Here is an 18880-nt window from a genome sequence, read left to right as displayed (position 1 = left end):
TCCTCTAAGAAGTGATTAAAGTTGACTTAATACACTGAACAAGCCTGACCCAGAGCAGAACTAGTAAGCCCTTCAGCGCAGGTGCCCTTATAGTCCCTGCTTCTGAAAGCATCTCATCCGTCTGGACATGTAGCAGATGAACCCCTGAACCCCTGCTGATTGACTGGCAATTTAGCTTTTGTCTCCCTAAGGCCAGGGAATGGGAAGACCAGCACTGCCATGCACAGAAGATTGGGGAGTGAGTCACTGCCTGTATCTGTCCAGATAGATCAGGGTTTGCTGTGGTAACAATTCTCAAATCTCAGAGGCTTAAAGCAACAAAGGATTATTTCTTGCTCACACCGCATCCATCGCATACCTGCTTTATGTTGTTCTCACTGTGGGACCCATGCTGATTAATTGGAACATTCCTGGTCACTTGGACAGAGGTACAGAAAGCATGATGAATCTTACCCTGGCTCTTAAAGCTTCCACCCAGCAGTGGCATTTCAATGGCTGAAGCAATCACATGGCCATACTTCCCCACAGGGTGGGGAGAGAAAGAAGACTGGAAACATCTGGTATACAGCACTGATGCCTGCCACCTGCCTACCACCTGCCTACCACCGTACCTTCTCTGTGACTTCTTCCCAAGGTCTAGGTCTGAGTATCATACGTTTCTGTGTCGCCAGGCACATTGATCATGCATTAGTTAAAGAAATGCCATTTAGGTTAAAGATGAATTGAGGTGCCACATTTGAAGGGCAGAGGTATTATGGTGAACAAAAATTCATGTGAGGGTAGTCAGAGGTAGTCTGCAGAGGCAGCTTGCTCCTCTGACCCTGAGCAAGTTATTTGAGTTCTTTGGGTCTTCTTTTGCTCATTCATTTATTGATTCGTTCATTTGTGGGCTCAGGGACTAGTGGTGAGTCCCAGGCCAGGGCTTCTTATTAGGCACGTGCTAGGGGCTGTGAGCTGGGGGTTGATGATCCCTGTTCCCTGCTGCTGGGTCCCGATGGCCTTTAAAGAGGGATATTAATGCCCATGGGAAGGGAAGCAGGCTCCTGCTCCCCCCTCTGCCCTGGCACATCAGCCCTTGGACTTTTTGGACTTCCCACCATTCTCGGAAGCAGGAGCAGGTAGAGACACCCCTGTAGGCCTCCCCCTTCCCCTTCCTCTTATGAGGCTCAGGCTGAGCTTGCAGGCCTAGGGATGTGGAAAGGTAAGATGGTCAGGTTACTAAAGGATGGGGTCATATGGAGAACAGGCTTGAATGTGGGGCTGGGGTGGTTCTCTGGCCTGTAGAAGTGGGTAGAACCCCTTTGTTAACTGCATTTTTCCACTCAGGCCACCCTTGGAGGGTGTCAAAGAGCCCACTACACTCTGGACTTTGCTTTTGTGCTTTGTCGCCTGCTTAGCATCCAGTGACTTCCAGCAGGGCCAGGAAACACTGGTGGAGGTGGCGAGACCTCACATTCTTCCACGTGTGGTTAACTTACCATCCTTTAGGCATATTTCCTCCTTTTTCAGGGCTGCTGTTTTCCCACCTGGAATAGAGGGAGAGGTGATGGCAGTCTGTAGCAGCGGTCGCACTCTTGGCTGGTCACCACCTGAGTGCCCAAGGGACTGAGAAGACTAGTGTTTTGAGAATCTGATCTAGGAGAACGCCAGCATTCCTGGTTTGTCTTGCCTTTGAGTAGCAGTGTCCTCTGACTGACTCTGTGTGGGGTTTGCATAATATCTCCACATCTGTTTTCTCCCTTAACAGTATGTGTTTTTTTGGTTTAGACAGGGCAGGTGGCTGTGTTGGACCAGTACAGGGCCTGGTCAGTGGGAAGTGTTGAGTGCCTTTGCCAGTGGAACATGGTGATGAATGACATTGTCCAGCACGTAGAGCAGTGGTGAGGCCAGCTTTCGAGGTGTATCTGCTTTCTAGCTGAGTGACCTAGACCAATCTTTGATTTTTTTTCCCCCTTCCTTCCTGGACTTGGTTTTCTCATCTGTAAAGTGAGAAGAATCTGCCCTTCCTGTCCCTCACATCCCCCTGTGAAGCATAAGTGCACAGTTCAGTTTTGAGAAGCGACACGCGAAGCCTCTGGGTTAGCCGATGCTCCGGTTTGGGACTGCTGCCCATCACGCTGACGGCTCTCAGCGGAGTGCTCACCAGCCGCTGATTCTGGGAACCCCACTTCCTCCATTCTTGGGCCTGGTGGGGTTGGGTGGGGCTGGGCTGAGCTGGGCGGGGCTGTGGTTTTCTCTTAGGAGGCAGTAGGCCTGATAATCTGAGTTTAAGTGGGCCTGGGCAGGCTTCTGGAGGTCTGTTCTGCCTCCCTTGCCCAGCAGCCAGGGAGAAGTTTCTTGGGCCCCGGTGTGCACAGCTAGATAGCTGGAGGGACTGGCTCCTACCTTCTTGGGCTCTGTTTTCCTGTGCTGCGTGGCTGACAGCCATGGCCTGGCCTCTGGGATCCTGGGTCAGAGGGTCATTCCTGGTGCTGCCTCAGACTCTGTGTCTCCCTTGGAATTTGAGGGAGCTGAGGCTGGGCTTTGCTGCGTGGGTGAGGTTTGGGGAGGGGTCAAGACAGGGAGCTGGGCAGAGGTTGACCTGGAGGAGAGGTTTGATGAATCCCCTCTTTGGGTTTTCCTTGTCTGCTTGTACTGGCTGCTGCGGCCTGTGCCAGTCTACTCTGCAGGGCCCAGAGAGCACTGAAAACAAAGGCTTCGAGGAGTTTGTTGTCCTAATACTCAGGAGAAGGGCCTTCACAGCAGCAGGGAATTAAATGAGCGTCCCCTGAATCCACGCCCTGAGGTCTGAGTGGTGAGCCTGGGAGGGCCAAGGGCAGCAGCGTATCCCAGGACACAGCGTCCCAAGTCAGGGTCTACGCTTAAGCATCAGAAGCCCATCGGGGAACCTCCCGGAAACCTTATTGGAAAGTGACAAGTGGAAATAAGGAATATGGCTGCCTCAGCTTCAGATTTGGGTCCCACGGGGAGGGGTGGCTGGGCCCCACACACCCACTGCGGCAGTTTAGGCCATGGTGTGACTTTTAGCTTTTAAATGTTTTGATCCCCAGTCTAGGGTGCACACTCAGCTGTGCTCAGGTAGCTGAGGCTGCCTTCTGGGCCTCCTGGCAGCTCCCACCAGCTGCTCCAAGGAAAGGCTCTGGATGCCCACTGAGTGACCACTGCTATGAAGAGACCCTGTTTCCTCTCCAGATGACCTCCCTAACATCTGGCCACCCTGTGGCTTGGCTGTCTGGTTTCAGCCCTTCATCTGTGGGCCAGGCAGACAGGGTCTGTCCCTGGGGTTGGTGGGGGAGGCCAGCCCCAGCCCACATGGTTCTCACACTCTGGGTGAGGGGTCCAGGAAGTCTTGGAGCTCCGTACTGTTAAGAATAAAAATTATTCTGACACTTGTGAAAACAGTAAGGCAGACTTTATTTAGGACTATCGTGACAGGTGTTAAGGACTACTGCAATGGGGTTTCGCAGTAGGAAAGAGAGATTGGACTCAACCCCAGATTATTACAAGGAAAATTGAGAATTTATAGTTAAGGAGTAGTGGGGGTGGGGGTGGATGGATAGAAAATTTAGAAGAAGGTGGGATAATTCTCTGCTACCTGGCCTAACAGGATTCTTGCTGAAGGTAGGCTAGAGTGATCAGATATCACGTGGCGGATGCTGCACTGGTCAGATATGGAAGTGGTCAGCTGCGGAAGGTGGAGCATCCCAGCTAAAGTGCCTTAGCAGGATTCTTGCTAAAACTGGACCCTACAAGGACAGAGATGGAAGCCCAAGTTTGGGTCTCGCTGAGCAGAGGGCTCAGAGGAGCCTGACTAGTTTGGTCAAAAAGAGACTCTGTTAGTATCCTGAGGCCTGCTGCAGCCTGTGTTCAGTATTGCCCACGGTTGGTTCTTGCGCTGGCCTGAGCTCATCACCACTCACACTTGTCCCTCAGGAGTGGTGCCCCTCCTTGTGGGCATCACTCCTTCATTTCCAGAATCCCTAGTCCTGTTCTTTTCAGTGGCTGCTGGTTCCTTGTCCCCCAGCTCCCTCACTCTTGGCCGCCGGACCGCCCACTGCACCCTGCAGGATACAGTGTGGACCCGGGGCCTCGGAGCCCTGCGGCACCCCCCAGCACTGGATCCCCTTGTTGCCAGATCTGTTGGGAGCCTGACATAGCCATTAGGCTCTGGACAACCCTCCCTGCTCGACCTCCTTCCCTTGGCCTCTGTACCTTGTGTTTCCTGCTCTCCTCATCCTGGGCAAACCAGTCTGACAACTTTATGGCTCTCTCCCTCTCCCACAGGCCTGGGGACGTCTGTCTCATCTGCCTGGCTTGGGCTGCAGGAGGTGCAGAGGGTGATCTCCTCCCCCACTCTTTGCCTGGACTGCGGCTCCAGGGACCTTATGGAGCACCCCCCCGCCCCGCCCCAGCTTCCTTCTCCTGTCTAAGGTCTTCCTCCTGGTTTTCCCTGCCCCTCCTCTCTGCTTGGTCACACCCTGCACGCATGACCCTGTTGGGCCTTTGCTGCTGCTGGGGGGGGGGGCTCCTGTCTCAACAGCCAGCTTTTTCAGAACCAGGGCACCTGCTGTTGTGAGAAAAAAGGGTGTGTGAAGAAAACCTGGTGACTGCCTGTGGTGGGTAGGGGCCTTCCCCACTTCCTGAAGGCGGGCTTCCACCCCTGCAGGGGAACTGTGGCTCTGTGCCGCCATCCTGCCTCCACAGTCATGTCTCCTGTTGTCCTAGCTGCTTCCTGTGAAATACGAGTAATGATATAAACAGATAAGGAGCATGTCAACAAAAGAGGCCTGGTAGTGGTGGGGTGTTCATTTCCCTGGGAGCCGGGAGGAGGGAGTGGCATGTGCCCAGGTGCAGGGGTGGGGTGGGCAGGTCTGTCCAGGGCTGCTCTGGGCTTGGAGAATCCTGGAACTCTCTCTGTGGGAAGCCAAATGTTGGGGGTGGCGAGTGCCAGCTGGGGTGCTGCAGAATTCTGTGTGTTGAGGACCAGCGCCTCCTGGGTGTGGGGGCCCTGCCCACTCCTGCAGAAAGGCGGGCCAAGAGGGGCTGGTCTTGGTGTGGTGGAGGGTTTAGGTTTCTGGGCCAGAGCTGCTGAGGGCCCACCGAGGGGCCAGGAACTTGCTCCCCGCAGCTGAGGTCTGAGGGCTCCAAGTGCCAGCGTGATTCTACTTGTTGTGAAGTCTCATTTTGTGCTCCTTAATTTCGGGGCTATTTGTTGAACATGGAGCACTCATCAGAAAGCATCTTACAGAAGAGGGGAGCAGGACTTTCCAGCTGCCTTTCTCTGTGGCCTGGGCCATCTGTGAGCTTGCGGTCATTAGGAGATAGATCTCTGTGGTGGCCTGGGGTGGGGCAGGGGAGTTCTGCTAGGTAGAGAGAGCTCTATTCAGGAACCACTCCCTGCCCCCCAAGAAGTCTCACCCAAATGGTCTGGACAGTCCTGATTCTAATAGGCATTGTGTCATCCCCCTGAGAAGCGGGGGAGAGACTGCGAGGGTTATTATATTGTTCCTTAGGGGGAAAATCACTTGGAGGAAAGACATCAGTGCTTCTGAGTGCAGAGTATTTATCGATGTGTCAGGTAAAGTAGGCTTTTAAACAACATGTGTGTATCCCTTTAGTAAGGAATAAATGCCCAAACTCATCTCACAACTCCATTTTGCAGCTTGCATTTCCTGAAAGGTACAGGGAGTTTAGTGATTAAGGGACTGGGGTTTTGAGCTGGGATTTTGGAGAAACTGTTTTTAGCCTGTCCTTGGAGTTGGGCCAGGCCTAGAAATCTGTTGAAATAGCTTTCTTCAGCTGCTAAAATTGGGATGGGTTCGTAGGCCCTTGAGTCTCACTGATGACTGGGGAGGGCCCTGAGAAGGGTCCCTGCTGAGGCCTGGGATCCCTGTGGTTCAGCACCCCCCTGAACCTGGGGGTCTTATGGTCTCATAACGAGCAGAGAGGACCCAGCCACAGATGGTCCTTTGTGTGGACCAACTTCAGGTTTCCCGTCTGCCTTTGTCAGAATCTACTCTTGGTGTTCCTAAGAAAACTATTTTGGGACTTGGGGAGGAATTGTGAGCAGGGTCTGAGCAGATCAGTATTTATTCCAGAGGCTGGCATTCCCCCCGTCCCCTTCCTTGTTCTAGGTAGATACCAGAAACTATCTGCAGAGAGTTGCAGGTCAAATTTTTTTGTGCCACAAACTTTAGGGATTTTAAGTGTCAGTTTAGTTTTAACCTTGTTATTTAAAAAAAAAATGTGGTGAAAAATACATAAAGATATATAGTGAAAATTAATATTTCCATCCCTGACCCCTTCAGTCCTGCCCCCCTGAGGTCTGTCCCCGTCACTAGGTGTCGGGTGCCAGGGAAGCGTCTCCACCCTCCTCCTGTTTACACCCGTGCTGTACACGACTTACATTGTTCTGCACTTACTGATTTTCACCCTGAAGTTTATCTTGGGATTGTTCCATTTCAGCCCACACAGTTTAGGCTGTTCTTTTTAACAGCAGCATGCTATTCCTCTGTGTGGTCCACCGGGACTCACTTTATCAGCGCCCCCATGGATGGACATTGGGGTTGTTCCCATGTTTGGTTGCTACAAGCCAAGCTGCGGGAATGCTTAGTTGGGGGGGTCCACGCACAGGGTGGTTGACCAGAAAAGAAACATGCTGTTTTTATTCCAAGAGGGAGAATGAACGTTGCTGAGTTTTTCTTTTGGGGGAATCTTGTTATTTCTGCGGGTTGGAGCCTAGAACTGGAGGGCCTGTGATGCTGATGCGGTTCCCCGCAGTGTCTTTGTTTCAGCTCAGGTCAGCCTATCTCTAAAGCACCTGCTGTTTGTGGCCCTTGGCTGTGCCCAGTGGGCCGTGCAGCTAGTGCACCCAAAAATGTGATATAAGAATGTGCAGAGGCAGTCAGAGCCAGATAGGAGAGGCTTCTCATATGTGAGTTTCGGTGGCCCCAGGAGTTTGCAGGACTTGGGCTGGGTGGCTGGGAATCAGCTGTTAGAAAAAGAGATTCTCCCTGGGTTTAAGGGGTTGATATGAGGGTCAGGCCTCCTGTCCAGGCCTCACTGGACCTTCTACAGCTCTGGGATCCCCTGTCTGCTTCCTGCCCAGCAGACCTCACTGGCTTTGTGCTGCTTCAGGCTGCTCTGGGCCTGAGTGCCACCCCGTGATTTTAAAAGCCTGTGTAGAAGGCACCTGGTGTAAATAATAGATGGGTTTTTCTGCTTTGAGCAGGCAGCTTCCTTGCAGAGCAGAAGCAGGGGCTGAGGGCAGATGAGGTTTTCTTCCCGGGATGGCTTAGGGGAGGGAGGGAGGGATATAAGAGGACTGGATTCATCCACTGGGCTCCTCCTGGGAGTCCTGGGAGCGTCTGGCTGTTCCCCCAACCTTGTGGCCACCGTGTGCCCCTGAGATGACCATAATCTTTCCCCAGGTGGCTCTGGCTTCCCCGTGCCTGGGCAGGGCAGGGCAAGAAGCAGTGAGATTTTAGGACCGGCTGGCAGATAGCCCCCTGAATAGAAAGGTGCCTGATATGACCCTGACCTGGTGGGTTGCGAGGCCTGAGTCCCTGCCCTGCCCCTCCCACCATCGCCCTTACATGCCGCCCCTGTGAGAAGTCCAGAGCTTCCCAGGCCCACAGCCCTATCATGTGGGGCTTGGGGCCTGGGCAGCACAGAAGTTTCTATTGTGGTGGGGTGGCAGCCAGGGCTGACCTGTGGGGCTGAGGAGGTGGGGCCTGGGGACTGACAGTGGAGCTATTCATGGGCTCTGCCCTGGTTTCCTGCGGCCTCCCATTGTGGATTATTTTTGGGGGGAGGGGAGGAGGAGAGGGGGTGGCAAGTGCTGCTATTGTTGCTGGCAGCAGGAGCCCATTATGCTTAAGAGAGTCCTTCGGGGGACAGATCTTAGCCACTCCAGGGCCCCTCTCTGTTCTCTGATGCGGTGAGCTGCTCAGCCTGACCCTGCCCTCTCCCAGGGCTCCCCATCCCTGGGATTCTGGAGGGACCCTGCCCTTTGTGGGAGCCTCTGTCAGGATCACCCCGCCCCAAGTTCCCCATGCTGTGCCTGGAACCCCCCTGGGTCAGACCTCTGAGCCGCTGGGCAAGGAGCAGGGGTACCCAGGGCCTGTCTTGTCAGCCACCTGCCCGCCGCCTCTGGAAGGGGTTCTGCCTGAGCTCTCCGGCCCAGCTGCGCCCTTGGGCGGGGGCCAGGCGTGTGCCTGGGTAGCTGTCAGTCTTGCAGGCCCCCATTTTCCTTTGTACCTTGTCCCCGGTGCCTCGCTGGAGCACTCACTGTAGAAAAGCCTGCTTGCTGGCAGGCTGGCCTGCAGCCTCCCCTGCTGCCTGAGCCACTGCCACAGCCATTTTTCTTTGTTCTGCCATCTCCGGGCTCTTGAATCTCAGGCAGGCGGCGGCAGGCCGGGCGGGCAGCAGGCAGCGGGCGTACAGCAGCAGCGGAAGCCCTTGTGACATGAATCTTCCACTGAGCCGAGGGCCTGTAGTCTACCGGTTGTACCCTCACTTCCCCCAGCTGTACCCTCCGTGCCCCAGTGGTGCTGAGATTTCCTCTTTGTTCAAAGAGGGTCTCATTGGAACAGAATGATGCTGACCTGTGTTGTGAGGACAGAGAGAGGTCTCATCTGTTTGTGCCACCGAAGACCTGAGAGAGAGAGAGAGAGAGAAAGATGGGGGGGGGGGCGGGTGTGAGTTCACAGGTGCCTCCTGGTTTTTGGCAAAAAAGCCACTCCCAGGCACAAAGTGCGATCTTCCTTTACCCCCGGTCCTTCTCCATGTATGAGTCTGTGTAGGAAATGCTCTTAGCATTTAGTGGAAGAGGTGGTTGAGAAAATAGTTTCTTTTCTTTATTTTGGTCTCTGTAGGGTGGTGGGGATTTTTCTCCAACTGAGGAGAACCATCCCCTCCCCTTCTGCGTCTGCAGGTCTCTCTTATCCCCCAGCTTATAGTGGGCAAGCTGAGGGTTACTCACTGGCATCTCTTTCCGGAGGTGTGCCCACCCCAACCCATACATCTCCAGCCTTCTAACCCACAGCCAGCGTGTGTAATAGTACCCCTGCCTTTGACATAGAGTTGTTCTGTATGAGAACTCTGGGGCTCTCACTCCTTTTTTGTGTGTTCAGCATCTTCTTTCATCCTTTCAAAACCCATCCATCTTGAGATCAGCCTGGCTGTCTTATATGACTCTTATCGCCAAGCCTTAATGAGGAAGCAAGTCCCAACCCTTGGAGTGTCCTTATTTCAGCAAATGTTGTACAAGTCTCAGCATAAAGAGCTAAGTTTGCTGTCTGATGCGTTGAAGCACAGATGCAGCTTTTAGGGTACTTGGGCCCAAACGAGGGTGGGAAAGGTCATGATTGAGGCAGCACAGTGCTCCCGGAAAGCACAGGGAGGTAGAAGGCTAGGGTGGGGTCCCAGCTGTGCCACTGGCCCTCCGGGTGACCCTGGCAATTCATTTCCGTGGGTGTAGGTCTGGAAAATGGAAGGGTTGCTCAGATGAATTTGGACGTTTTTCAGCTGAGTTCTATGGATCTGACTCCAAAATGCTTGGTCACTACCCTGAGCCTCTCTGGGCAGCTCAGGATACTTTTTTGGAAGAAAGGTCATCAGACGGGATTAACAGAGGGCATCCCTCCCTCAGGGTACTCCTTCCTCAGGTTCCTGAGGGACTGGGAGGGGTGACGATCACCTCCACAGATGTCTGCGGTGTCCACATGGAAACCTGCCCACCCTGAGCCCTAAAGCACACTGTAGTGCTCAGGGGCTGAGTGTGGCACCAGGAGCCCACTGATAAATTGCCCTGCCTCAGACCACGGCATTGCCCCTTTTCTTGGAAACGCCACATTCCCTCTCTGGTAGAATGGAACCTGCAGGGGAGGGGAGTAAAACTCTCTATTTTACCTCCTGCCAAAGTGAGGCTAGGCTGTTAAAAGTGAAAACAAAATCAGTAAGATGGAGATACCCTCTGTCCTTTAATATCCTTTGTCCCTCCTGGGGGGCCTGGCTTTAAATTTTGTCTGTATTTTGTCAAAAATTCCAGGAGGCAAAATGGTTTCTGGCCCTTTATCTCCCTTTCCCCACCCAGCCTCCACCCCCTGGGAGGCCTCCTGTACCCCAGCCCTTCCTCCCATTGTCTCCCGGCTGGGATCAGGCTGGGATCAGCCTCTAACGCTGCTCTGGGCTGTGTGTTTCTGCCCTGCGTCACAGGAGGCCTGTGATCTTGGAAGATGCCCAAGGGGCTGGGAGTTCAGCTTTGATAAACATCTGGTTAGAGTAGCTTCCACAGCTGTGAAATGGGAATAAAAATAACCTGTGAGGATCCAGTGGGATGTACTAAAATACTGAACAGATTCCAAAATTAAAGCATTCCTCCAGGAAAGCTGATTGCACCCCTGTCCGCAGCTGCACGGTAAAGATGGGTGGGCTTTCCTCCTGGACTTGCCTTGAGGGTCCTTTCCCTCCATCAGTGCTGCTGCTTTTCCCTCGGGCCTCTCATATCCTCACCGTTACAGCACTGCCCCTGGCCCGCCGGTGGGCAGCACTGGCAGCACCTGGGAGCTTGTAGCAGCGCATACTCCTGTGGGCCTCACCCCACACCAGCTGAAGTAGAATCTGCATTCAACAAGATTCCCAGGTGATTTGCATGCACTTTCAAGTTTGAGAAGCACTGGCTCAGACACTTCTGCCCCGCCCTGCCCCGCCCGATGCTCTCGCACCTTCTTCTGTCTGCTTTGTGGTTTTGCTGTCTTCACCCTCTGCCCTCCTTAAAGTTGTTGTCTTTAAACAGGTCTGACAGCTCTGGCTCTGTGACCCCCACCCTCTCAGGCGTGCAGTTTACAGCAGGTAGCCCTGGGTGCAGGGGTGGGGGGGAGTGTCTGGGAGGCAGGTCCCGGGGCCTCGGAAGCCGCCTGGCAGCTGTGGGCACCTCCCCCAAGCCTGCGGCCGAGGTCAACTTTGGGGCAGAGCCTAGGGGTAATCGGAGCCCTCTTTTGTGAAAGGGGGTGCGGAGCCTCACTCCGCCATCTGGTGCCACTCACCCCGCCCCGTCTGTCCCAGCTGGGTGACACCATCAGAATCAGGTTGTAAATGTTGTTTGATTTTTTTAGGAACACAAAGCATTCCTTATTAAGATGTTTTGGTGTTACGTTGAAGTTTAAATAAATAATCCAGAAAAGGGACCGTAAATTTATTTTTTGTGGTCTTTTTTTTAGTGGAAAAATGATTGAGATGACTCCTGATTTTGCTAGGATTGCCTACCCTCCCCTTCATTCTGGTGGAGGTGGGTGGGGGGCTTTTGGGGGGTGAGCTTGGGCCCCCAGGCCTGGGGGTGCCCTTGGCCTTGTGGGACTGTTTTAGGGACTAAGCTGCTAATCTTCTATCTCTGCAGTCTCCCAGCTGTTTCAGCAGAGTTCTACCAGTGATTTGCATTTTTTAAAAATCTGCTTCTTCCTCCCCCCTTATGCTTTCTCTCTTTATATTTTCAATGCACTTTGTTTTATTTTTCTCCAGCAGGCTTCTTTTTATAGCTTATTGGCGAAGTTAGTTTTCTTCCCTCTGTGAGCCTTTTCCCCCAGGCTGTTTGCCAGACTGGAGGGGCCAGGAGCCAGGCTCTGCCCTGGCCTGGAGAGCCCCACCCTGGGGCAGGATTAGGGGGTACCCCTAATGCCGTCCTTGGAGTGAAGTGGGTTGGTTGTCTTAAAACACAGTACATTGTAATAAACTGCAATTTTGGATACAGGGATTTCTAACATCTTAGAGCCACAGGGAAAAATGGCAGACAGGGAAAAATGGCAGAAAAGGAGTAAATGTGTAATTCTAAGTTCTCCTATATAGTTTCTTTGTGTTGGAGGAGAGGAGGGTGGGAGGAGGGCAGCCCCTGCAAAGAGAACATTTCCAGTCTACATCCGACAAGTGGGTCACTTCCTCGCACTGTGCTTGAGCAGCTCCCCGAAGGGCTGCCCAGGACTCAGTTATTAGAGCAGAATTTATTTCTCCCCAAGAGCAGGCCTACTCGTCACTCTGTGGCTGTTAGGAGTGCCCCCCACCCACCCCAACTGTGTCAGCCCTGCAAAGACAGCCACGCTGCTGGCGTCTAAATGCCACCAACAGGGTCGGACCCCATGCTGGGGCTCTGTTGAGACTCTTGGCTGCTGCCATGTTGGGTTGTAGTGGTTAAATCGACTGCTTTGTGGAACATTTCCTGACCAGCTTCCCGCCTCCTTCCTTCCTTCCTTCCTTCCTGGGCCGGGCCCATCCTGCCCTCCTGCACCTACCTGGCTCTGCATTTAGCAGAGGGAAGTGTGTTCTGAGCCTCCTGCATCAGGCACCGGTCTTACTGGGGTTCTAAGTCTCCACAGCCCCATTCCGGGCGCCTTGCACGCAGCAGGTGCCAGGACTTGTAGAAACAGGTCCTGAGATGTTTGTCTCCCACAACAGGGACTCGCAGAGTGAGTTAGTGCACTTGGCTTCAGTCATGCCATAGCCTTGACTCAGGCCCTTCATGGGGAATTTCAGAGTGGACAGAGGGCCCAGCCCACTCCTCCTGAGGTCCGGAGGTCCCAGCACATAGGCCTTGTGGGTTCTAGTCCACATTGGAGATGTCAGTGGGCCCAGATTTCCTTGTCTTTGTATGCAGCTGGACTCTGGGTGTAGACATTTTGTGTGCACTTAGGATTTCAGAAACAGGCCTCCGGTGATTATCCAGGCACAAGGCACCGTGCACCATGCACCATGCACCATGGCAGCGTGGCTCCCCAGCCTCACATGAGAAGGAGGCTTCACCTTCGGCGGCAGAGGTGCTGGGCCTCCTTCCCTGCAGCCTTTTGAGAGGTTGTGGGGCAGCAGCTGTGGGTGCCCGGGCCCTGCCTCACCTGACTGGGCAGGCACTGCGCTGAGGCTGCCTGGGCAGTTGAATGAGCTGCCTGATGAATCTTTCTCAGGATCCCTGTTTGGGCCCCAGGCTTATTTGTTGCCCAAATGTTTTCTCTCCTTTTATTTTTTTCTTTTAAAGGAGAATGGCCACAAATTCTACATTTTGACTTGAGGGGAGTTATTTTGTAGACTTTTCCTTAATTTGTTTTGTTTGTTTCTTTTTTGATCTTTCCTCGTGATTATACTCAGGTTATGCATTTGCACCGGGAATACCACAGGATTGAGGTGTCCTCACTGTATCCCCTCAGGAGGGTGGGATGTTGGCTCAACTCATTACTGGTGAGGGCAGCGGTGATCACTGGGTTAAGGTGGTACCTGCTGGGTTTCTCCATTGCTGAGTTACTGCTATGCTCTTTGTAATTAATGAGTGTCCTGTGGGGGAGATACTCGGAGACTATAAACTTGCTATCTCTCATCAAACTTCCATCAAGTGGTTTTAGAACCTGTTACCATCTGAAGGTTAGTGTTCCCTCTGCATATTGAAATTCTGATGCTTGATCTGATGCTGTCAGGAGGTGGGGCCTTTGGGAGGTGCTTACGTTGTGGGCGTGGCGCCCTCTAGAAGAGGATTCGTGCCCTTTACAAGAGGCCCCACAGAGCCCCCTTGCTGCTTCCACCACGTGAGGACACAGCTAAAGGTTTCAGCTTTGAACCAGGTTGAGGCCCTCACCCGACCATGCTGGCACCTTGATCTGGGGCTTCCCAGCCTCCAGGACTGTGAGGAATAAATTTATTTTCTTTGTAAGCTGACCAGGCTGTGGTATTTTGTTCTAACTACTGGAACAGACCAAGAACTGATTGATGATTCTTGACGGAATCAGTTATCTCTGTCATGGTTCCTGAATGGTGATGATTTAATTACATTAATTTTACATTTATCATTCTCCCGTAAAGAACTTTCCTCTCTCCCCTGTTTGTTTATTTATCCATTTGTATATATTAGAATGGACTCATGGGGTCTTACTTTATTCAGTGAGTTAAAATGCATTAGTATTTTTTTTTTTTAATGCCCACCTGGTTCTAGATTTGGCCAGTGGGGATCTCTTCAAACTGACTGCTGTGAAGGACCGCTCTTAAAAATGTGAATTTCCCGGTCTGTCCCAGTCCGATTGAACTAGTCTCCATGTGCAGTTTGGAAGAAGTTCCTTGAGTGATTCTCATGTTCTGTGGAATTTGGGACCAGCTGGACCAGGCCTGTCATTTTCAAGTGTGTACCTCATGGAGCCCCCGCTTTCCCAGCCACCAGAAGAGATGTGTGCCCTGCTCTGCCCACCTCCGTGCTGGGTTTCTGGGTCAGAGTTTCTTTGAACAAAGGCTCCCGTAGCTTAAAAAGTAGTAAAAATAGTAAGTTTGAAAATCACTGGATTAGGTGACCTCCATTCCTGGCCCAGCACTTCTCCTGCTGAGCCCTCCTCGCCTCCCCGCTTCCCATCCTCTGACCCACATCCATCCCTCCCTCGGCTTCTCTCCTGATGACAGGACTGAGGCGGACACATGTCTCCTCACCAGACGAGCAAGGGGCCCCCTTGTGCTCCTCAAACTCAGCAGGTTTGGGGTTGTGGGTTTTTGGCTGTGGAAGCTCAGAGTGCTGTGTTTGCTAAGTACAGAGTTTCATACAGGAAGCCAAGCACTTAGAATCCCAGGCCCGCTGGAGAGCCTGGTAGGGCTCAGAGCTGGTGGCCTAGGCTTTCCTGGACCTCCGTTTGGAGGCCATCCCAGGACCAGCTGTCAGAGGCCTGAGTGTCTCTGAACGCTGGGAACTTCCCTTCCCCCACACCCATATGGCAGGGCCCAATGCCTGTGACCCCTTGATAAGGAATGGTGGTGGCCCACCCTAAGCCCTGGGTGGCTTTGTAGTGTCTGCCCACGGTGAAGGGTCAAACTTCTGGACTCCTGTGAGTGGCTGCTGCCGCTGTGTCCAGTTTTGCACTGTTTCTGGCAGACCCTGAGTCTGGGGAGTTGGGTCCTAGGGGTGTGGGTTAGCATGGAACATAGACACTTCTGACTCTTGAGGGTGAGACAGAGCCAAGTGGGGAGCCCATGGTCCTGAACCCTTCCTTCCCCTCTCAGGGTGGCAGTGCCCTGGGGCTGAGGCACAGTGTCCTTCCTCCGCGTGAAATTGCCATGGGCAATGAGGCAGCCTGCTCTGGCCTGCCTTTGTGGCCATCTCTCCTACCAGAACCCATTTCCCTTCAGTATTCACTTGTCCCCTCCTAGACTTCTCCCCTTGGGCCTACCTATTCCTGTGAATGTTCCTCAGTACCCAGTGGGCTCTGAGGACTTGGAAAGTCCAGGACCTAAGGTGTGCTCCTTAGAGGTGGAGCAGGGTCCTCAGCTCTCTAGGGAATAATGGCTGCCCTTCCCTGGGCTGGGCCTGTGACTAGGGCAGGTACCAGTACCAGGAGCCTCGAAGGCCGGGTGGAAAGGTTGACATCTCCGTAAATGGCTGAGTCTGGAGAATGAAGGGGAGAGAAGCCAGCAAGACGACTCGGGGCATGGGTAGCTGGCGTTGTCCGGGTACAGCACAATCCAGCTGGGCTCTCTGTTTAGGGGTCTCACGTGGCCCAGATCAAGGTGTTGGTAGGCCTGCGTTCTGGAGGTTCTGGGGCAGAATCCAGTTCCTTGCTGTTGTAGGACTGAGGTCCTGTTTCCTTCCTAACTGTCAGCCAGGGCTGCCCTTAACTCCTGGAGCCTCACTCTGGTCCTTGCCCGCAGCTCCTCTGTCTCACGCCCAGTCACAGCCCATAGCACCCTTCTCAGGCTTGGACTCTCTCTGGCTACTTCTGCCCTCAGCTGGGAGAAAGCTCTGCTTTTAAGGGCTCATGTGATTACATTGGACCCATTCAGATAGTTACCCTATTTTAAGGTAAATTGATTAGTCATCTTGATTACATCTGCAAAATCTCTTTTGTCCTTTCTTTTATATGGTTATAGATTATACTTCCAGTTGTTTTATCCTTTTTACTTTGCTCAACAAAAAGATGGCAACTAAAAATATTTTGAAGTCTTCTAGAGATCTGTGTAAAAATGGTGGATTGAGTGGACACACCTAATTTTACTGATATATCCTAAAACCTCACAAAATTTAAGATAAAGGGAATTTTTAAAAAGGAATCAATCTACAAGGACACAGAGAGTGGGAAAGGGAACACCAGCAAGAAAAAAATTGCAAACCAGGAATAGATGGATGAGTGACCCAGTATAAAATATAGGAGTTGGTGTCACCTATTATTTTTTGGGGGGAGCGGGGTTTGGAGGGGAGGAGTATCAGAGGTGGCTAAATGTAAGAAGTGTGTGAAGGCAGTTGATGTGGTTAGATAAGTGTCCTTTCTTTTTTTTTTTTTTTATGATGTTTGGGAAATGTCTCTCCCCTTTAGCTGGACATTGGTGACTCATTCTGCTGAAGGAAAAACTAACAGCCTGGGAGATGCCATGTGTCCTTGGAGGTTCCTATAAGACCATTTCCATTCCCCAGCCTTCTATTCTACTTGGTTTCTAGAACACTGACAGCCAGCCTCTTACTTTCCAGGCAGGAGGTTAAAAGAGACCTCAGTGGGGAACCTGACTAGCCTAAGAGGAAAGAACTAAAGATGCCGATGACTGGGATTTCCTAGCAAATGGCCCAGTCAGATGCCCCTGCACAGAAACTCTCCTGCCCAAGGACTCAGCGCTCCCAGTCAGTTCTTAGGCATTTACTCTTAGTCATGAGGATGACCAAGGATTACTAGTAACTGAATAAAGGGCCTAACATGAAATAAAGCAAAACAAATAGGTGAAAAAAGGCAGCTTAAAAGAAATATTCTATTTAGAGAGAATATTTTGAAAAAAAAATTTGGCATTTTCTCAGGTTGTAATGGAGCAGGACCCCATGGGGCCTTTCCTGGACAGACCCTCCACCCCCCATATCCTCTGCTGTAGCTTCTCTCTGAAATACCCAGGTAATATTATCTTATGCTTATTTCCTGAGTTTTTCAGATGCTAAAAGTTTAAAAGAATAAGGGCAGAGCAAAAATATCAAGTAGAATTATTAGGATAATTAGAATTATTATAAACTGAAGGAGTCTTCCAGAAAATAGATAAGAAAGATGAAGAGATGAATAATAGAGCAGAAGAGGTAAGAAATCTAAAGAATCAGCCAGGGCTCCCATATCCATTAATAGGAGTTGCAGAAAGAGGGAACAGAGGAAAATGCAAGTGGGAAAATCATTAAGAAAAAAATTTCCTTGAAGAGTATGTTTTCATATTGGATAGACTCATCGAATGTTGAGCCAAGTGGATGAAGATAGACCAGTACCCTGACTAGTCAGACCAGTACCCTGAAGTGTCAGTGTATTGAGGAGAAAGGGAGGCTCCTATAAGTTCATAGGAACAGAGAAAGGAAAAGGTTAAATACAAAGATCAGGACTCAGCCTAAAGTGTTTCCAGGCTTCTCAATGAAGTATAGAAGATGGTAGAGCCACGCCTCCACCATCTCAGTGGAATTGTTTTGCAACATAGAATTCTATAGACAGCCAAACTGTTACTCAAGAAAGAAGGTAAAATAAAGATGTATTCAGACATACAGGGTCTGAAAAGCTTACCTTTTGCACTGAAGATTTTCTCTACGAAGGTGAGCAAAGACTAATTTCTCTCGTAGGCTGTATCCCAAATGAGGCAAAGGGGGTTCTGGGCACCAGTCCAGATTAAAACAGCTCAGCGGATTCCAGGAGAGAGTTCTTCTGGAAGAAGTATTAGAAATAGAACATCTGATGTTAATGAACTTATTGAAAGATTTGGACAACTGGCATTGAATTTGGGGTTGAAGATTTATAAGTTTGTGGAAAATTAAGCAAACAGAAAAATAAGAGAATTCTTAACTCCCGAGAACAAAAAGTTGTACAGGGGAGGAAGAGTGATCATGGTTTACATGGCTCACTCTGTTGGCTCACATGGTGCTAATAATGTACACTCCGAAAATCACCCTAGCCAACACTCCTGTTTAACTGTAAATTGGAGTGGAGATGTGGGAAAGAAGTGTAAGGGGGTAGTCTGGGCAGAGAGGTGGTTTGTACAGGAGTGAAGAGAGTTACATCTATGGCTTCCAGGGCAGGAAGTGGATAGGTAATACCTAACAGTGAAAAACCAGGCAATAGTGATACAAGCACATTATATATAGAACTGTCTAAGAGATATTTGGGGTGTAAACATCAAGACCAGCTAGAAATGGAGAATGTCCTTGGAAAGGGAAAGGCCAGGCCTTAAGGCTCAGGATCTGCTGTTTTTCTCAACAAAGCTTTTACAATTGTTGACTCTTTGATTAAGTGCAGGGATGATTTTGAAAAAAATTAAAATGGCAAATCTAGAACGTGTAGCATGTGATAAAGGAAAGTACTGTTTTCTTGAAACTTAGATGTGCATGGGAGTGTGTGCACTGATTTGTTAAATGTGCTTCTTACTGTGGACCATAGTAAGAAAAATAGAAAAGCCGTTGATTGTGGTTTCTCATTCCTGGTTCTCTGCACACTTCTGAATTGTCCATATATTTTACAGGTGAGCATGTGCTACCTTTTTAATTAAAAAAAAGGGGGAAGAGGGAGAAGGAAGGAATCTTACAGGTTAATCTAATCCCAAAGTAGACAAGCCCTGTTTACAACAGCAGAGGTCATCACAGCATCCTCTACCAGTAATGGCCTCAGTTTAATACAAAGGTGGTGACGGTAAGTGCGACAATGGAAACCTTTTTAGGAAATCACTTGTAAGGCTACTACCCCATGCATTTTCATGCTTTTATGTTCCATTTTGACCTTTAACCACACACTTACAAATTGTTTCATAATTGCAAACCAGGATGTTTAGATTTCATACTTACTGCATATTCTTTTACTTCTTTTGGTTTCTTGGCTTGAGGCAAATTCTGAGTCATGAGTTTATTGGATTAAGGGTCTGACTTTTTTTCCTT

At 51.0% G+C, this 18880-nt stretch overlaps 1 protein-coding gene and 1 long non-coding RNA gene across 4 annotated transcripts in view; one reads left to right on the top strand and one right to left on the bottom strand.

Annotated features, from left to right (window-relative positions):
• The window catches only part of TSPAN14 (tetraspanin 14), a 54344-nt gene that overhangs the window by 2579 nt on the left and 32885 nt on the right, over positions 1-18880 (top strand). Inside the window, exon 1 of one of the 3 annotated variants that reach the window (XM_031461047.2) lies at positions 7920-7939. The exons of the other annotated variants lie outside the window; for them this stretch is intronic. The gene's annotated coding sequence lies outside the window, so the exon portion shown is untranslated. Of the gene's footprint in view, positions 1-7919; positions 7940-18880 lie in introns of those variants that run through there. 3 annotated transcript variants of the gene reach the window in all.
• On the bottom strand, positions 3537-17655 carry LOC135321815 (uncharacterized). The gene is made up of 4 exons (XR_010381909.1): positions 17523-17655; positions 8607-8656; positions 4601-4732; positions 3537-3746 (listed from the first exon to the last, which is right to left on the bottom strand). It is a non-coding gene; the product is annotated as an uncharacterized LOC135321815 (long non-coding RNA).

This window comes from Camelus dromedarius, chromosome 8 (genome assembly GCF_036321535.1).
Source record: "Camelus dromedarius isolate mCamDro1 chromosome 8, mCamDro1.pat, whole genome shotgun sequence".
Classification (NCBI taxonomy): domain Eukaryota; kingdom Metazoa; phylum Chordata; class Mammalia; order Artiodactyla; family Camelidae; genus Camelus; species Camelus dromedarius.
The sequence above is the reverse complement of the archived record's forward strand: the minus strand, read 5'-3'. Positions and strand labels throughout refer to the sequence as shown.